Raw genomic sequence first — 16,436 nt, 5'->3', positions numbered from 1 at the left:
TTGGGGACTGGGGCAGTCAATACAGGAGCATGAATCAAGGTGTGTTTTTTAGGGCTTGGAAGGCTGTTTCACAAGTGGGAGACCACGGGACTTGACTGGGTAGGTTCTTTTTAGTCAGGTCAGTCAGGGGCTTGGCGATTGCACTGTAGTCGGGTACGAACCATCTGTAATACCCTGCTGTCCCCAGGAAGGCCAGTACTTGGGTCTTAGTGCGGGGTGTGGATCAGTTGGTGACTGCCTCAATTTTTGCAGGTTCTGGCCGCTGTTTTCCACACTCTACCCGGTGTCCCAGGTACTGGACTTCGACCATGCCCAGATGGCATTTATCCTGTTTAAGGTTCAGGCCAGTGTCCCGAATCTGATCCAGTACGGCTCCTACGTGTACCAAGTGTTCTTCCCATGACTCGCTATGTCATCCAGGTACGCACAAGCAAAATCCTGGAAGCCATTGTGACGAGACCAATCTCGCCACATTGCATTGGAGGAGCCTGGTCGCCCGCCTGCTGCCTTTGGATTATGGACTGGCAGCTAAAGGGTTAATTTTACTGTGCAGAAGGATCAGGGCCGGCGCTACCATTAAGGCGGACTAGGCAGCCGCCTAGGGCGCCCCTTGGGAGGGGGCGCCGCCAGGAGCGCCGGCCCCCCTAATGCTGCAGCCGCCCGAGCGCTCTGTAGAGCGCCTCAGGCGGCTGCAGCTTCGCCCGGGCTGGTGCGTCCATGACGGCGCACCGCCCGGGCGCAGCATGAAGAGAGGAGCTGACAGGAGGGAAGCGCTCAGCGCTCCCTCCTGTCATTCCCTCACTGTAGCGTGGCCGAGCCCTGTATGATCTGCCGGTACAGGGAGCATTTGTCTCCTGTACCCGGACGGACTAACAGGAAGTGAACACTCAGTGTTCACTTCCTTTTAGTCCGGCCGGGTACAGGAAACAAAAGCTCCCTGTACCCGCGGACAGTACAGAGCTCGGCCACGCTACACCATAGATAGGGGAGGGTGGGGGGGAATAAAGGGAGGGGAGGGTGGGGGGGAATAAATGGAGAGGGAGGGAGGGGGGGAGAAATAAAGGGAGAGGGAGGGAGGGGGGGAGAAATAAAGGGAGAGGGAGGGAGGGGGGGAGAAATAAAGGGAGAGGGAGGGAGGGGGGGAGAAATAAAGGGAGAGGGAGGGAGGGAAGGAGAAATAAATGGAGAGGGGGGAGAAATAAATGGAGAGGGGGGGAGAAATAAATGGAGAGGGGGGGAGGAGAAATAAAGGGAGAGGGAGGGGGAGAAATAAATGGAGAGGGGGGAGGGGGGGAAATAAATGGAGGGGGGAATAAATGGAGAGGGGGGGCAGGAGAAATAGATGGAGAGGAGGGGGGGCAGGAGAAATAGATGGAGAGGGAGGGGGGCAGGAGAAATAAATGGAGAGGGAGGGAGGGGAGGAGAAATAAATGGAGAGGGAGGGGGGAGAAATAAATGGAGAGGGAGGGGGATAAATAAATGGAGAGGGAGGGGGATAAATAAATGGAGAGGGAGGGGGGATAAATAAATGGACAGGGAGGGGGGGAGAAATAAATGGAGGGGGGAAATAAATGGAGAGGGGGGCAGGAGAAATAAATGGAGAGGGAGGGGGGCAGGAGAAATAAATGGAGAGGGGGGAGGAGAAATAAATGGAGAGAGAGGGGGGAGGAGAAATAAATGGAGAGAGAGGGGGGAGGAGAAATAAATGGAGAGGGAGGGGGGAGAAATAAATGGAGAGGGAGGGGGGAGAAATAAATGGAGAGGGAGGGGGGGGAATAAATGGAGAGGGAGGGGGGGGAATAAATGGAGAGGGGGGGGAATAAATGGAGAGGGGGGGAATAAATGGAGAGGGAGGGGGGAGAAATAAATGGAGAGGGAGGGGGGGAGAAATAAATGGAGAGGGAGGGGGGGAGAAATAAATGGAGAGGGAGGGGGGGAGAAATAAATGGAGAGGGAGGGAGGGGAGGAGAAATAAATGGAGAGGGAGGGAGGGGAGGAGAAATAAATGGGGAGGGAGGGGAGGAGAAATAAATGGAGAGGGAGGGAGGGGAGGAGAAATAAATGGAGGGGGGGAAATAAATGGAGAGGGGGGCAGGAGAAATAGATGGAGAGGGAGGGGGGCAGGAGAAATAAATGGAGAGGGAGAGGGGGAGAAATAAATGGAGAGGGAGGGGGGAGAAATAAATGGAGAGGGAGGGGGGAGAAATAAATGGAGAGGGAGGGGGGGAGAAATAAATGGAGAGGGAGGGGGGGAGAAATAAATGGAGAGGGAGGGGGGGAGAAATAAATGGAGAGGGAGGGAGGGGGGAGAAATAAATGGAGAGGGAGGGAGGGGGGGAGAAATAAATGGAGAGAGAGGGAGGGGGGGAGAAATAAATGGAGAGGGAGGGAGGGGGGGAGAAATAAATGGAGAGGGAGGGAGGGGGGGAGAAATAAATGGAGAGGGAGGGAGGGGGGGAGAAATAAATGGAGAGGGAGGGAGGGGGGGAGAAATAAATGGAGATGGAGGGGGAGAAATAAATGGACAGGGAGGGGGAATAAATGGACAGGGAGAATAAATGGACAGGGAGGGGGGAATAAATGGACAGGCAGGGTGGGGGGAATAAATTGACAAGGTGGGGGGGAAGTAATTGACAGGGAGTGGAATTGACGGGGTTAGGAGGGGGAGGAATGTTTTAACCCAGATAGCTATGCCATGGAGCATATTAGTGTAATTAAAGACTTTGGCTCCATGGCAATTAAACTGTATTCGTGTGGTCTGAGTGCCATTCACCTAATAATGTGCACTCAGACCTGAGCTATCTGGGGATATGTTACATGTCTGTGTTTTATGTGCAAAAAGTAACTTTGTGTATTTTAAAGTGATAGTCTATCTTTGTGTCCCCACGTGTGTAATGGAGTTTTGCCTTTGTCCTGGGAGATAATTGAATTACTTCTCCAGGGCAGAGGGGAGGAAGCCAGGATGCATTGTGGGGATGTTTTACTTCTGTATGTCTGTAATTGGTACTTGTCTGTCCTTTGTTACAGTCTTCCATCTGGTCCCCTAGGGGAGTGTCCACCAGGTGGGAGACCTGCATAAATACAGGGGCAGGTTGCCCTCAATAAACAGACCACTGCTTGACCCTCAACACGGAGCCTTGTCTCGTTCTTGGGGGGATTCACTGTATGCTGATAGGGACTGACTGCCAGGAGTGTAAGCCGCTTGGGAGCTTTTCCTGTTCGTCTGCTAGCAGCTATTTGTGAGGTTCCAGTTCGGGAGTTTGGAGTGCTACCTTATTCCCTTATATGCAGTTCGGGAGTTTGGTGCATTCACTTATATCCAATTCGTGAGTTTTGGTGATTTTACAGTAGCTGTGCCTGTCTGTGAAAAGGGGATTATCGCCTAAACGATTTTAACCCCTTGTCTGCTGAAACGGTCCGTTACAGCCATCAAGGAGTCTAGCCACCAAGCGTTGGAATTTGGCTGGGGCATAACCTTAAATTCCCCAACAGGAATCCACATGACCCGTCCCCCCCCCCCCAAATGCCAAAAATGGGACCCACAGTACCTTAGGGCTTGCCGAGTTAAGCCCGCGCAGGGTGAATACAGATCATCAATTAGAAGCAGGAGTCTATTACCAGGGCCGATGACGGTGCGACACAGGAGGGGTAGTAGAGAGCTGCTATTCCTCTGGAGACGTCGGCTCCCTGTATCTTACAGATTGGGAGGCAGAGTGAGCCCTAACGGGTCGTTGTCTCGGCTCCCTTTGTGGTCTCGGTGGTGGGCCCAGCGAGCCCAGGATCCAGTTGGGGACAGATTGCGGCGGGAGGCCCAGTTCTCCCAGGAACCGCGGGACTTCCTCTGGCCATCTTAGGGTGATCCACCGGTTCTGGTGTCTTGCCATCAGGGCAAAGGGGAAACCCCACTTGTAGACCACGTTGTGTTCACGTAGTGTTGTTGTGATAGGGCGGAGGGCCCGTCTGGCTTCCAGGGTGATGGGGGACAGGTCATTAAAGAGTGCAACTTGTGCCCCTCGAAAGGGCCAGGATGCTCGCTCCCGGGCTTTCACCATGATGGAATTCTTCACCGGGAAAGAGCTCAAACAGCAAATAAGGTCCCTCGGGCCGTCCTCCGCATTCCTGGGCCGCAGAGCCCTGTGCGCTCTCTCAAAGTAGATCTGCAGCGACGGTGTCGTTTGCAAGATGGAGTGGAAGAGCTCCCTGAGGGTATTTGCCGCCTCCTCTGCCCCTTCGACTTCTGGGACACCGCGTACGCGGATGTTGCATCGTCTACCTCGGTTGTCCACGTCCTCGAGGTGACGACGCATGGATAGTATCATCTCGCCCTTTCTGGCAACCGCGGTGTCCGTGGATGTCATGCGAGCCGCCAGGGCCACATCCGCCTCCTCCATCGCAGTGATGCGGCCTGCATGCGTTGTGAGTTCCGCGCGGAGCCCAGCTACCTCCGTCCTCAGGGCGTCCTGTATATTCGCAGCCATGGCCTGTAGGTCAGCTTTGGTGGCCATAGCAGCAGTTAGATCCCGGAGGGTATTCTCAATCCTCTCCAAGGCAGTGTTTGCTGCGCCCTGTCCTGTGGCCGACGCCATCTTGGCGGTCTCGGGGTCGCCGCTCGCCCCGGGCTGCGGTTGTAGGAAGCCGTCAAGGGAGCCCTGCTGGGGATTCCCGGAGGTCTGGGAGTGCTCAGAGCGTTTGGTGCGCCCCTTTAATGTAAGATTGCCGCTATTAAACGCTGTTTAGGGGGTCCGGTAGAGCGGAGCACTTCACTCACGAGGCCATCTCAGACGGAGCCGAAACCACGCCCCCCCCTACTGCCAGTGTTCACCTTTATTGGGGAGCCGGACAAAATGCCTGCCGAGGTCCTATTGGGAAATGATATAGGAACCTTCACTTCAGCATATCTACCCACTACGCCCGCTACCGTATGTCCAGTGACAACCCGGTCTCAAGCTAGTACAGCCGGAACCCGTTCACCAGGCCAGGAGACTCAGGTAAGAACCCAACCAACCCCTACGCAGACAGTAGCCAAAACCACTTTAGCTTGGGACACTCCCGAGGAGTTTGGGAGGGAAATCAGAGAGGACTTGTCCCTACGGAAGTATAGGGAGAATGGGGGGGGGGGGGAAGAGAACGAAAAATTTGTCTGGGAACAAGATAGATTGTACAGGTTGACGGAAAACAATAGGACGGGGGGAGCCCCATCCCAGAAGTGACAACTGGTAGTTCCTAAGAAATATCGATTGGAGCTTCTCTGGATTGGGCACGACATCCCTTTGGCAGGACACCTGGGGGGAAATCGCACGACCTATCGAGTCACCCAGACTTCTGGCCAGGGGTCTCCAAGGATGGGCGAGGATACTGTAGTACTTGCAATGTCATCCCAAAGCTCGACTGCTGTCCATGCCCATCATCGACGAACTATTCAGTCGGATAGCCGTCGACTTGGTAGGACCCCTACCTACCCCCAGTCCATCCGGTAAGAAATACATTCTCACCGTGGTGGACTACGCTACCCGATACAGAGAAGCCGTTGCCCTGTCAAACATCTGGGCAGACACTGTTGCCAGTGCCTTGGTCAGGATTTTCGCCAGAGTTGGGTTTCCGAAAGAGATCCTGTCTGACAGGGGAACACAATTTACCGTGGACCTCACCCAGCAGTTATGGGAGGTCTGTGGTATCAGACTCCTACTCAGCTCACCGTACCACCCCCAGACTATTTGAACGTTTCAATGGTACACTAAAGCAATTGCTAAAGGACCTTCACAGACTAGTACAGAGACTGGGAGCGATTCCTGCCGCACCTCTTGTTTGCTTATCGAGAGGTGTCCCAGGAATCAACTGGGTTTCCCCCCTTTAAATTGCTTTATGGGAGGAGGGTGCAAGGACCCCTCGATCTCATTCGCGAGCACTGGGAGGGGAAAACAGAACATGAGGGGGTACCCATCGTGTCATATGTACTAGAACTTCGGGACTGCATGCATCAGTTAGCCAGGATGGTACGGGACAACCTCCAGGCGTCCCAGGGGCGACAGAAGCTATGGTACGATCGTGACAAAAAAGTCATGGTGCTAAAACCCGTCAAAGAGAATAAGCTTCAGGCATCATGGCAGGGATTTGTGACACCACATATGTAATTGCCAGTAGTGTCGACGAAAGGGTATCGAAGACGTTTCACATAAACACGTTGAAGTAATATCAGGAAAGGCAGGAGGACGTAGCTGCTACTGAAGACCCGGACAGTCTCCCTATACCAGACTTACTAGTCTGGTAAGACTAGGTGAGTGACTAAACCCTGAGGGGAGGAGCCAAATCAAACAGTTGCTAGAAGGGAAGAGACCGACATTCTCCCACGAACCCGGGTTCATGACTTTAGCTACTCACCGAGTAGAAACCCCAGGCCAAGCCCCGCTCAGACAGCCGTACTGCATCCCTGAGGCAGTCAGGGAAGGGATGAGAAAAGAGATCCAAGACATGCTCAAGTTAGGTTTTATTGGACCCTCAGACAGCCCTTGGGCTTCCCCTGTAGTGTTAGTACCTAAAAACAATGATACCACGTGGTTTTGCGTGGTTTACAGATAACGTAAGGACCGGACAGTGACTGCCGCCTACGAACTCCTAGATCGTATCGCCAGGGGATGATATCCCTCCCACTCTCCCCCCCCCGTCATCCCCCCCACCTCCTCTCCTGCCCTGTTCCCCCCTCCTCCCCTCCCCTCCTCCCCTCCCCTCCTCCCTCACCTCTCCCCGGTATGTGCAATGGTTTCTTTACCTAGATACCCACGTGGTTGCTATTGATCTCGCAAACATGACCATTCCAGATGGTACCAGTTCACTAATTCTCAGTTACATATGATTTTTCTGATGCATGGGTCCCAGATGGTGCCAGTTCACTAATTCTCAGTTACATATGATTTTTCTGATGCATGGGTCCCAGATGGTGCCAGTTCACTAATTCTCAGTTACATATGATTTTTTTTTTTGATGCATTAATCTTTCTCACTCCCCCCCCTTCTTTTCCCTCCTAGCCTTGCATTGGACTGGCCGACGCGCCGACCGGGTACCCGGCTCGGAACTTCGACAGCCCTCATTTCCGGCGGAACTGTGCACTATGGCATACCACGAAGCACCCCTGAAGATAGTCACACAGAATTGTAGGGGTCTTAACATCCCGGAACGCAGAACGCACCTGCTGAGGGAACTGAAAAGGAAGCGAGTGTCCATCGCCCTACTGCAGGAGACCCACTTTAAAGAGGGGTCACAACCTAAACTACGCAACCGGCACTATACTACCAATTACTTTTGCAACCACCCCTCATCACACAAGACCGGTGTGGCTATCCTACTAGCGGCTAACTTGGGTTTTGAAGAATTGGACCGAGTGCAGGACTCGCTAGGGAGATATCTCTTCCTTAAAGGGGTTATAGCGGACAAGATCTACACGATAGCCTCTATCTATGTACCTAATAAGAGGCAAGCCCCTTTCCTCCGCAACGCTCTCCAACAGTTGGAGGATGTAACGGATCACCTGGCACCCCGACTGGGTACCTCCGTTAATGGATGCTCCTAGTGCTTCCTGAGGACTCCAAGCACTCTGGCAGACACCACAATCACCGAATCCGAGAAACCTTTTAAATTCTCCCAAGCATATGAATGCTGTAGACCATTGAATAGGAACCATACGAATAGGCTTGTACTCCTAGCAGTCAACTGGAACAGCATACACTAAATCCTTCCCCCAATAATGAGACGACACATCACTTTGAGGTTAAAACAGGAACTCTCGACTGGCTCATCCAGCCTGGCTTTTATTACACATGTACACTTACAGGCCACACCCAGGGGGAGGCATAAAATAACCAATCAGATACATGGTACAACCCACACATCCCCTCCCCTCAGATAACCAGTTAACATAATTATACAGCCAGGAAAACTACAGTTTTTATACATGTGCTATAACTTTAAATCCATACATCCAATCTTCCCAAAAACCACATATTTGGAATCAGCACACTTTAAACATAAACCCTTCCAAAAATCAGACAAATCCATCCAGTGGATCAAAAGTTAGCTGGAAGTCCTTTATGACCGACCGCAAGCACAATTTCCTGCCCAAAACAGTTCCATGCATTTTGGCACTGCGGTCGGTCACAAACAAGGGAATGAAAACAGGCGAATTGCCTGTGTTATAGAGCCTGGAGAGGGTTTGAATGAATTCCCTTGTTTATGGGGTTCTTTCTACCGAACGGCGGGTCATTCGGTAGTTTCCATACGAATTTCTGGAAGTATGGAGGTCTCAGCGGTGTTTGCCTAGTCAAGTGTCCGATTTTAGTTCCAGACACTCGACGGCAAAACACCGCTGTTCGGTAGTTTAAGATGGCCGCCGCCACGTGTTTGTTTCCCGAATGGCGGCCACCCAGAGGACAAAGAATACATTACACTGATTGCCAATTACCCGTTTGCAACATTGTTGCAAACTGTAATTGGAGGCACACTTATTCCTGGGTGGTCTGGTTGTTCGGTAGTTTCACTCAATATAATAAATGGAGTGATTCTACCGAACAATCTGATGAATGCTGCATACATATCCCAGGTTAAACTTAATACACATATAATATTACAGGCAGTACACTAGAATATGTATCACAGTCTTAAAGGGACAGTAGTCCCAAAAGTCCCAATATGTCCATAGATGCTGTTAAAAGGGCCAGTAGCAGCAATATACAGTACAATATGCCCCAAATAACCCAGGGGCCATAGTCAGCAGGTAGGAGGCTAGCAAACAGGCTTCTCCAGGGCCCAGTGGCGAGGTTGGTTTCGCCACATTTCTCCCCTTTTCCAAACAGACTAACAGGGTACCTGACCTCTTGCCGGTCAGTGCCCTTGTTAGTCCAGCAGCCCACCCACAAAACAGAAACAGCAGTACAGCCCACCCACAATAAATGGTTACTACACCTGAGTAAGAGAAAAACTTGTCCAGGTCCAGGTGCCTCACCATGGCTGTGTGGGGGACTGGTAGGCTGTTTTGGTGGGTTGCTGAGTGGGCAGAGCCCAGCGGTACTCTGCCCTGGTGCCAGCACTACCCCGGGAGTAGTCTGGTTGGAGCCTTGCTGGAGACCGACTGCCTCCCCTTTAGCTGCGCAGCTCTGCTGCTGGAGACCGACTGTCTCCCCTTGAGTTACACAGCTCTGCTGCTGGAGACCGACTGTCTCCCCTTTAGTTACACAGCTCTGCTGCTGGAGACAGACTGTCTCCCCTTTGGCTAAACAGCCCTGTTGTGGGGGGGCAGGACCGACCGTCCCTACCCCCTGTGCTGGAAGTGCAGAGACCACGGTCCCATCTGCACAGGTGTGGGGCTTACAGTCTCCCCCTGGTACATTAAGCTGTCGCTGGGGAGAGGTGGTAACCAGCTCCTCTCCCATTAGAACACTCTGCCCATCGATGATCCGTCGCTGGGGAGAGGTGGTAACAATCTCCTCTCCCATGCCTACTTTCAGTCTTTGTGGAGGGAGACCGACTGTCTCTCCTCCCAATTCAGTGTCCTGCTGCTGGGGAATAGAGACTGGGCTCTCTATTCCCAAACAATCATGCTGCTGCTGGGGGGTAGGACCAACTACCTCTGCCCCCTGTAACTCAGCCTTCCGCTGGGGAGGGAGGACGCTGCTCTCCTCTCCCTGCACTTCACACTGCCTTCCCGGCATATCACTCTGCTGCTGGGGGGAAGGACCAACTACCTCTGCCCCCTGTAACTCAGCCGGCCGCTGGGGAATGGAGACTGGGCTCCCAATTCCCTGTGATTCACACTGCCGCTGGGGAATGGAGACTGGGCTCCCAATTCCCAACAAATCACACTGCCGCTGGGGAGGGAGGACGGCCCCTTCAGCTCCCTGTAACTTGGGCGCAGAGACCACGGTCCCATCTGCGCTGGTGAGGGGTTTACTGTCTCCCCTTGGTGGGTTAGGTTGTCGGTGGGGAGAGGGGGTAACAAACTCCTCTCCCTTACACACCTTCAACCGCTGGGGAGAGGGGATAACAGGCTCCTCTCCCTGCACCGTAGACTGCCGCTGGGGAGCAAGAACGGCACTTTCAGCTCCCTGTAACGCACACTGCCGCTGGGGATCTGGGCCGACTGCCCAGCATCCCTGTAGGGCCGGTAGAGAGACCGCAGTCCCATCTCCACCGGCCATCTGTGGGTCTTCCCAGGACCAATCCGTGAGGCCCCGCAACATTTGTGAGTAAGGGCCCGGTGGAGAGACCTTGGTCCCATCTCTACCTGCCTGTTGTGGTTCCTCACAGGACCAGTCTATGAGGACCCCCACTTCGGGTTCCTCCCGCCGCCTCAGGGAAAGACGGCTAACCTCCTCGGATGCAGCCTCTACTCGGCTGCTGTACCGCTCCTGCTGCTGAGCATACTTCCTCTCTTTTGCCAACCGGAATTCTCGGTCCAGCCTTGTGTTTCGCTCAGCCATGACCTGGTTCCAGATCACCCGGCGTGTCTCCATGGGTATATCATCCCCATACTCGGCCACTCGCTGCCTCACCTCGGCCAGCCAATCATCTCCAGAGCCAGAACCTTCCATACTTGTCTGCTCCCAGGGGCGCTGCACGACTGCTAGCGTTGCCCTCAATTTGTAATCCAAACGAACTGTGTCTCCGAGCTGCTTTACCTCGCACTAGGACGCCATCCCACCGCTTGCCACCAATGTAACGGATCACCTGGCACCCCGACTGGGTACCTCCGTTAATGGATGCTCCTAGTGCTTCCTGAGGACTCCAAGCACTCTGGCAGACACCACAATCACCGAATCCGAGAAACCTTTTAAATTCTCCCAAGCATATGAATGCTGTAGACCATTGAATAGGAACCATACGAATAGGCTTGTACTCCTAGCAGTCAACTGGAACAGCATACACTAAATCCTTCCCCCAATAATGAGACGACACATCACTTTGAGGTTAAAACAGGAACTCTCGACTGGCTCATCCAGCCTGGCTTTTATTACACATGTACACTTACAGGCCACACCCAGGGGGAGGCATAAAATAACCAATCAGATACATGGTACAACCCACACATCCCCTCCCCTCAGATAACCAGTTAACATAATTATACAGCCAGGAAAACTACAGTTTTTATACATGTGCTATAACTTTAAATCCATACATCCAATCTTCCCAAAAACCACATATTTGGAATCAGCACACTTTAAACATAAACCCTTCCAAAAATCAGACAAATCCATCCAGTGGATCAAAAGTTAGCTGGAAGTCCTTTATGACCGACCGCAAGCACAATTTCCTGCCCAAAACAGTTCCATGCATTTTGGCCCTGCGGTCGGTCACAAACAAGGGAATGAAAACAGGCGAATTGCCTGTGTTATAGAGCCTGGAGAGGGTTTGAATGAATTCCCTTGTTTATGGGGTTCTTTCTACCGAACGGCGGGTCATTCGGTAGTTTCCATACGAATTTCTGGAAGTATGGAGGTCTCAGCGGTGTTTGCCTAGTCAAGTGTCCGATTTTAGTTCCAGACACTCGACGGCAAAACACCGCTGTTCGGTAGTTTAAGATGGCCGCCGCCACGTGTTTGTTTCCCGAATGGCGGCCACCCAGAGGACAAAGAATACATTACACTGATTGCCAATTACCCGTTTGCAACATTGTTGCAAACTGTAATTGGAGGCACACTTATTCCTGGGTGGTCTGGTTGTTCGGTAGTTTCACTCAATATAATAAATGGAGTGATTCTACCGAACAATCTGATGAATGCTGCATACATATCCCAGGTTAAACTTAATACACATATAATATTACAGGCAGTACACTAGAATATGTATCACAGTCTTAAAGGGACAGTAGTCCCAAAAGTCCCAATATGTCCATAGATGCTGTTAAAAGGGCCAGTAGCAGCAATATACAGTACAATATGCCCCAAATAACCCAGGGGCCATAGTCAGCAGGTAGGAGGCTAGCAAACAGGCTTCTCCAGGGCCCAGTGGCGAGGTTGGTTTCGCCACAGAGGACTTCTCGGATGGAATCCTAATCATGGGAGGCGACTTTAATACCCCACTGTACCCAACCTTAGACTCCTCCACGGGCCATAGCTGCATTCCGCAACGTCACATCTGATCCATCCATCAATCGATGGAGGCCTTGAGACTAGTGGACTGCTGGAGGACATTACATCCTTCGGTGAAAGACTTCACTTATTTTTCAGCGCTCCATAATCGATACTCACGCATCGACTATCTCTTTATCACTCAAGAAGGACTCTCCCGCCTACTAGGGGCTGACATTACCCCGGCTACATGGTCGGACCATGGATCTGTCGAAATGGAACTGAGCTCCCCTCTTTACAAGCCAACAGGATGGACCTGGCGACTTAACGAAGCCCTGTTGTTAGACCCAGATACCAAAGACCAGCTGCACCAGGCGTTGGAGCAGTATTTTCGGGAGAATGACACCCCGGACATTTCCCCGATTTCCCTATGGGAAGCGCACAAGAGCGTGATCCGCGGCACTCTCATACGGATCGCCTCGCAGAAACGGAAGGCATTCATGGCTGAATTAACTGAGTTACACCACACTATCTCGACGCTTGAGCGCAGTCATAAGAGATCCCAACTAAACGCAGTCTATGGCGAGTTGATGGAGCATAGGAGGCAACTTAAAGCACTCCTCCTGAAAAGACACCTCAGGTCGGTGCAACGAACGAGGGGCTTTTACTATACCCACGCTAATAAGGGTGGCAAATACCTAGCACGCCTGCTGAAGGGCCCCATGCCCCACCGGCAAATTCGTCAGATACGCCTGACCTCCGAGGAGGTGTCTCCCTTCCCGGAGAAGATCGCAGAGGAATTCCGGCTTTTCTATGAGAAGCTTTATAACTTACACACACCAAATGGAGAAGCTGATACTACACGACACCGTGCATTGACCTAAGACTACCTATCTGAAATGGGTATGGATAGATTGGACCAGGATTCCGCAGCGCTTCTAGACGCACCGATTAGTGTGGAAGAAATAGCCGCGGCCCTGAAAACATCTAAGACCGGCAAGGCACCGGGTCCGGACGGCTTCTCCTTGGGGTACTACAAAAGTTTCTCGGGAATACTTCTATCACGACTTACCAACGCCCTCAACGCGGTCGGAGAGGGGGGACCTCTGGGCAGAGAATCAGTAGCTGCTACCATCACCGTACTCCTGAAACCTGGGAAGGACCCGTTGCAGTGCGGCAGCTACCGCCCGATCTCACTGCTTAACGTGGATTCCAAACTGTTCGCGAAAGTCCTGGCTACCCGCCTCAAACACCTCCTGCCCGGGCTGATACATGCTGACCAGACAGGGTTTATACCAGGCAGGGAAGCCAGAGATAGCACTATGAGATTATTCGCCATCCAACACCACGCTCGGAAGCGGGGGACCCGATTGATGCTTCTCTCCACGGACGCGGAGAAGGCATTTGATCGGGTCAACTGGGCGTATCTGATGGAGACGCTGAAATGGCAGGGCTGTGGGGAGAGGCTCCTCACTTGGATCTCTGCCCTATACACGGATCCCCGAGCAGCGGTGCGGGTACTACTGCACCGAATTTTCCCATGCACCCCCCCGGTATGCTGGAGATGCCAAGAAGAACGCGGCGCGGTGCTACACATCTGGTGGGAATGCAGACTCATCGCTCCCTACTGGGTCATGATCAGGGATGAGGTGATGCTTATCTTGAGAGACGTACCCAACTGGGATGCGGAACTGGCCCTGCTACATATTTCCACCCAGCCCATACCGGTATACAAGAAGTCGATACTACGGCATCTGCTTAATGCCGCAAAGGCCAACATTCCAGCCCATTGGAAGGTGGACACAGTACCGACTAAGCATGAGTGGATCCGCCGGGTGGAAGATATTCAGGGGGCAGAGGAAGCCCATGCCACCATAACAGGCCGAAGAACCAAGCACGCTGAAATGTGGGAGCCCCGGTTTCTCTATATTGCAAAGTACCGACAAGCTACGGGTGTGGGACACCTCCCGGTATGTGCAGAGTGCCCTAACTGACAACTAGCACTCATATGGCCCTATCCGTGGCACCGATGACACTGGATCTTTGTTTGATACCGTGGGTATTTAGGAGCACGGAATTTGGGGCGATGAACTTGAGCAGTGGCCCGGGATTCTGTGTGGGGAGGAGGTCTTGGGGTGGTTTGACTCACCCTCCTGGTATCTGCATATTCATCTGACAATCGAGCAGCATCATTTAAAGTGAGGGGTCGACGATCTCGTACCCACTCTTGTAGTTCAGGTTGTAGTCCAAGCAAGAAGTATTCTAGCAAAAACAATTGGAGTACTTCCTCCAATTGACACCCCGTAATCCAATGGGAAGCAATGCGATGTAAGCGGTATGCCCATTCCACTCTCTTTTTGGATTCCCGACAACGGCGGCGGTATGCCTCTGGGGTGACAGCATAACGGGTGAGAAGGGCTTCTTTAACTTTGATTAGTTGTAAAGCAGGTTCCCTACAAGCACGAGACAAGGCTACGTGTTGAGGGTTAAGCAGAACTGGATTTGAATGGAGGCACACTGGCCTTTTATGCAAGTTTCCCAACAAGGGTGACACGTGGACCTTGTTGGACACAGGGACACAAAGTTAATAAACCAATAAAAACAGAGTTGACAGTGAGACACTCCCATACAATATACACAATCTCTCCCCTCTGCTTGGGAGATAATTTAGTTAATTACTGTATCAACTCAATTATCTCCAAACGAAAAAATATATATTTTTTTTAACATTTCTGGAAGCACCCCAAAATCACATCCGAACCCCATGAAACGTATATCTCCTGATAGCCCCGATCTGGGGGAACAACATATTCAAAAATCACCTAGATCGGTTTAGGGATTCTAAAGTTATATGGAAGTCCCATTTCTGCCCATCCGCACGCGAGGCTCCTGCCCAGAATAGTTCCATGAGTCTTTTGTGCAGTTCAAAAGGTCGAACAATATCTTTAAGAATCGTTTGTGCGTTATGTAGTCGTGTGCCTCTTTGTTCGTGCGTTGTTTTTACCGAATGCGGGCTCCTTCAGATGAATTAGGACGAATCTAAGTGGTCCTGGAAGTCTCAGCGGTGTTCGGGCCGTTGATAGTCCGAAAATAGTTCCAGACACTCGACGACCAAACCCCGTTGGACGCGTTCGACAAAACAAGATGGCCGCCGCCACGTGTTCGTGCATATGAATCGACTGCCACCCAGTGAACCACTTAGAACCACTTTAGAGTTGTGGTTTGGAATAGTGTCAAATAGGTCAATTGACGGCACACGACTGTCTTGGGTGGTTGAAATGTTCGGTAAAACATTCGGTATACAAACTAGCTGGGTAAAGTCAGTTCATCTTAGTTCGTATACTGTTTTAGGTGAACGGCATTACAATTAAAAGTTCAGGATGGCAACAAAATATAAATCCAGTGAACAGGGCATCTGTTACAAGGTCCACACCTAAACTCCTCCCCTAACATGCCCTGGAGCCTGTGAGTCTTAGAGAGAATTTAGTGTACTTTGCCTAAACTATTTATCTCTCCGGCTCTAGAGCAGGGATAGGCAACCTTCTGCACTCCAGATGTTTTGGACTACATCTCACATAAGGCTCTTACACCCATAATGCTGGCAAAGCATCATGGGAGGTGTAGTCCAAAACATCTGGAGTGCCGAAGGTTGCCTATGCCTGCTCTAGAGTGACTCAGCAATAAAACATAAAATATTAAAAATGCATATAATACAAAATTATATCCCCAAACACCCCTGATCAGAGCACCTAAGGTGTGCAAATTGCATGCAGATCCATGCAGTACAGGGAAATCGCCACAAGTTCTGACCGGCCGTCCATGAGGTGTAAGCCCAAAATAGTTCCATAGGAATAGCTTCAATGGCCGGTCATCGTTCGGGAGATTCTCTTCGCAAACTACCGAACGCACCCCCTGGCTATTAGGCTGTAAAGAAGTTGACCAGTGTTCGGGAGTTTCTGTGGGCGAAATTAGTTCCAGTCACTTGACGCCTTTCTACCACTGCCTGCATTCGCATTAATAAGATGGCCGCCATTCGTTTGAACACGTGCGTTTGCATAAACGAACGGCGTCAATCTTATAGAGCGCATTTGAATGAGCCAGGGTTTATCTGTGTTTGGTAGTTTGAAAGTACCGAACTGGGGAAAGTTTAAAAGTTCTGGGCACAGGGAAAATAAAATATAACTGGTTCTTTACAGGGGCTGGCCCATAGTCGATGGGCAGAAGGCCAGCCTCCACACTCCTCCAGGAGTCCATTGCAGACGTCTTTAAAAAGTCTGAACACCATATTATCTGTACATGGGTAAGAAGCCATTTATTAAAGAAACATTGTATGAAAAACACATGTTCCATTTCTATCAAATTGTCAGTTTGCAAATTCTCTTA

This window comes from Pelobates fuscus, chromosome 1 (genome assembly GCF_036172605.1).
Source record: "Pelobates fuscus isolate aPelFus1 chromosome 1, aPelFus1.pri, whole genome shotgun sequence".
In the NCBI taxonomy this organism is placed as follows: Eukaryota; Metazoa; Chordata; class Amphibia; order Anura; family Pelobatidae; genus Pelobates; species Pelobates fuscus.
This window is presented reverse-complemented; position numbering follows the sequence as displayed.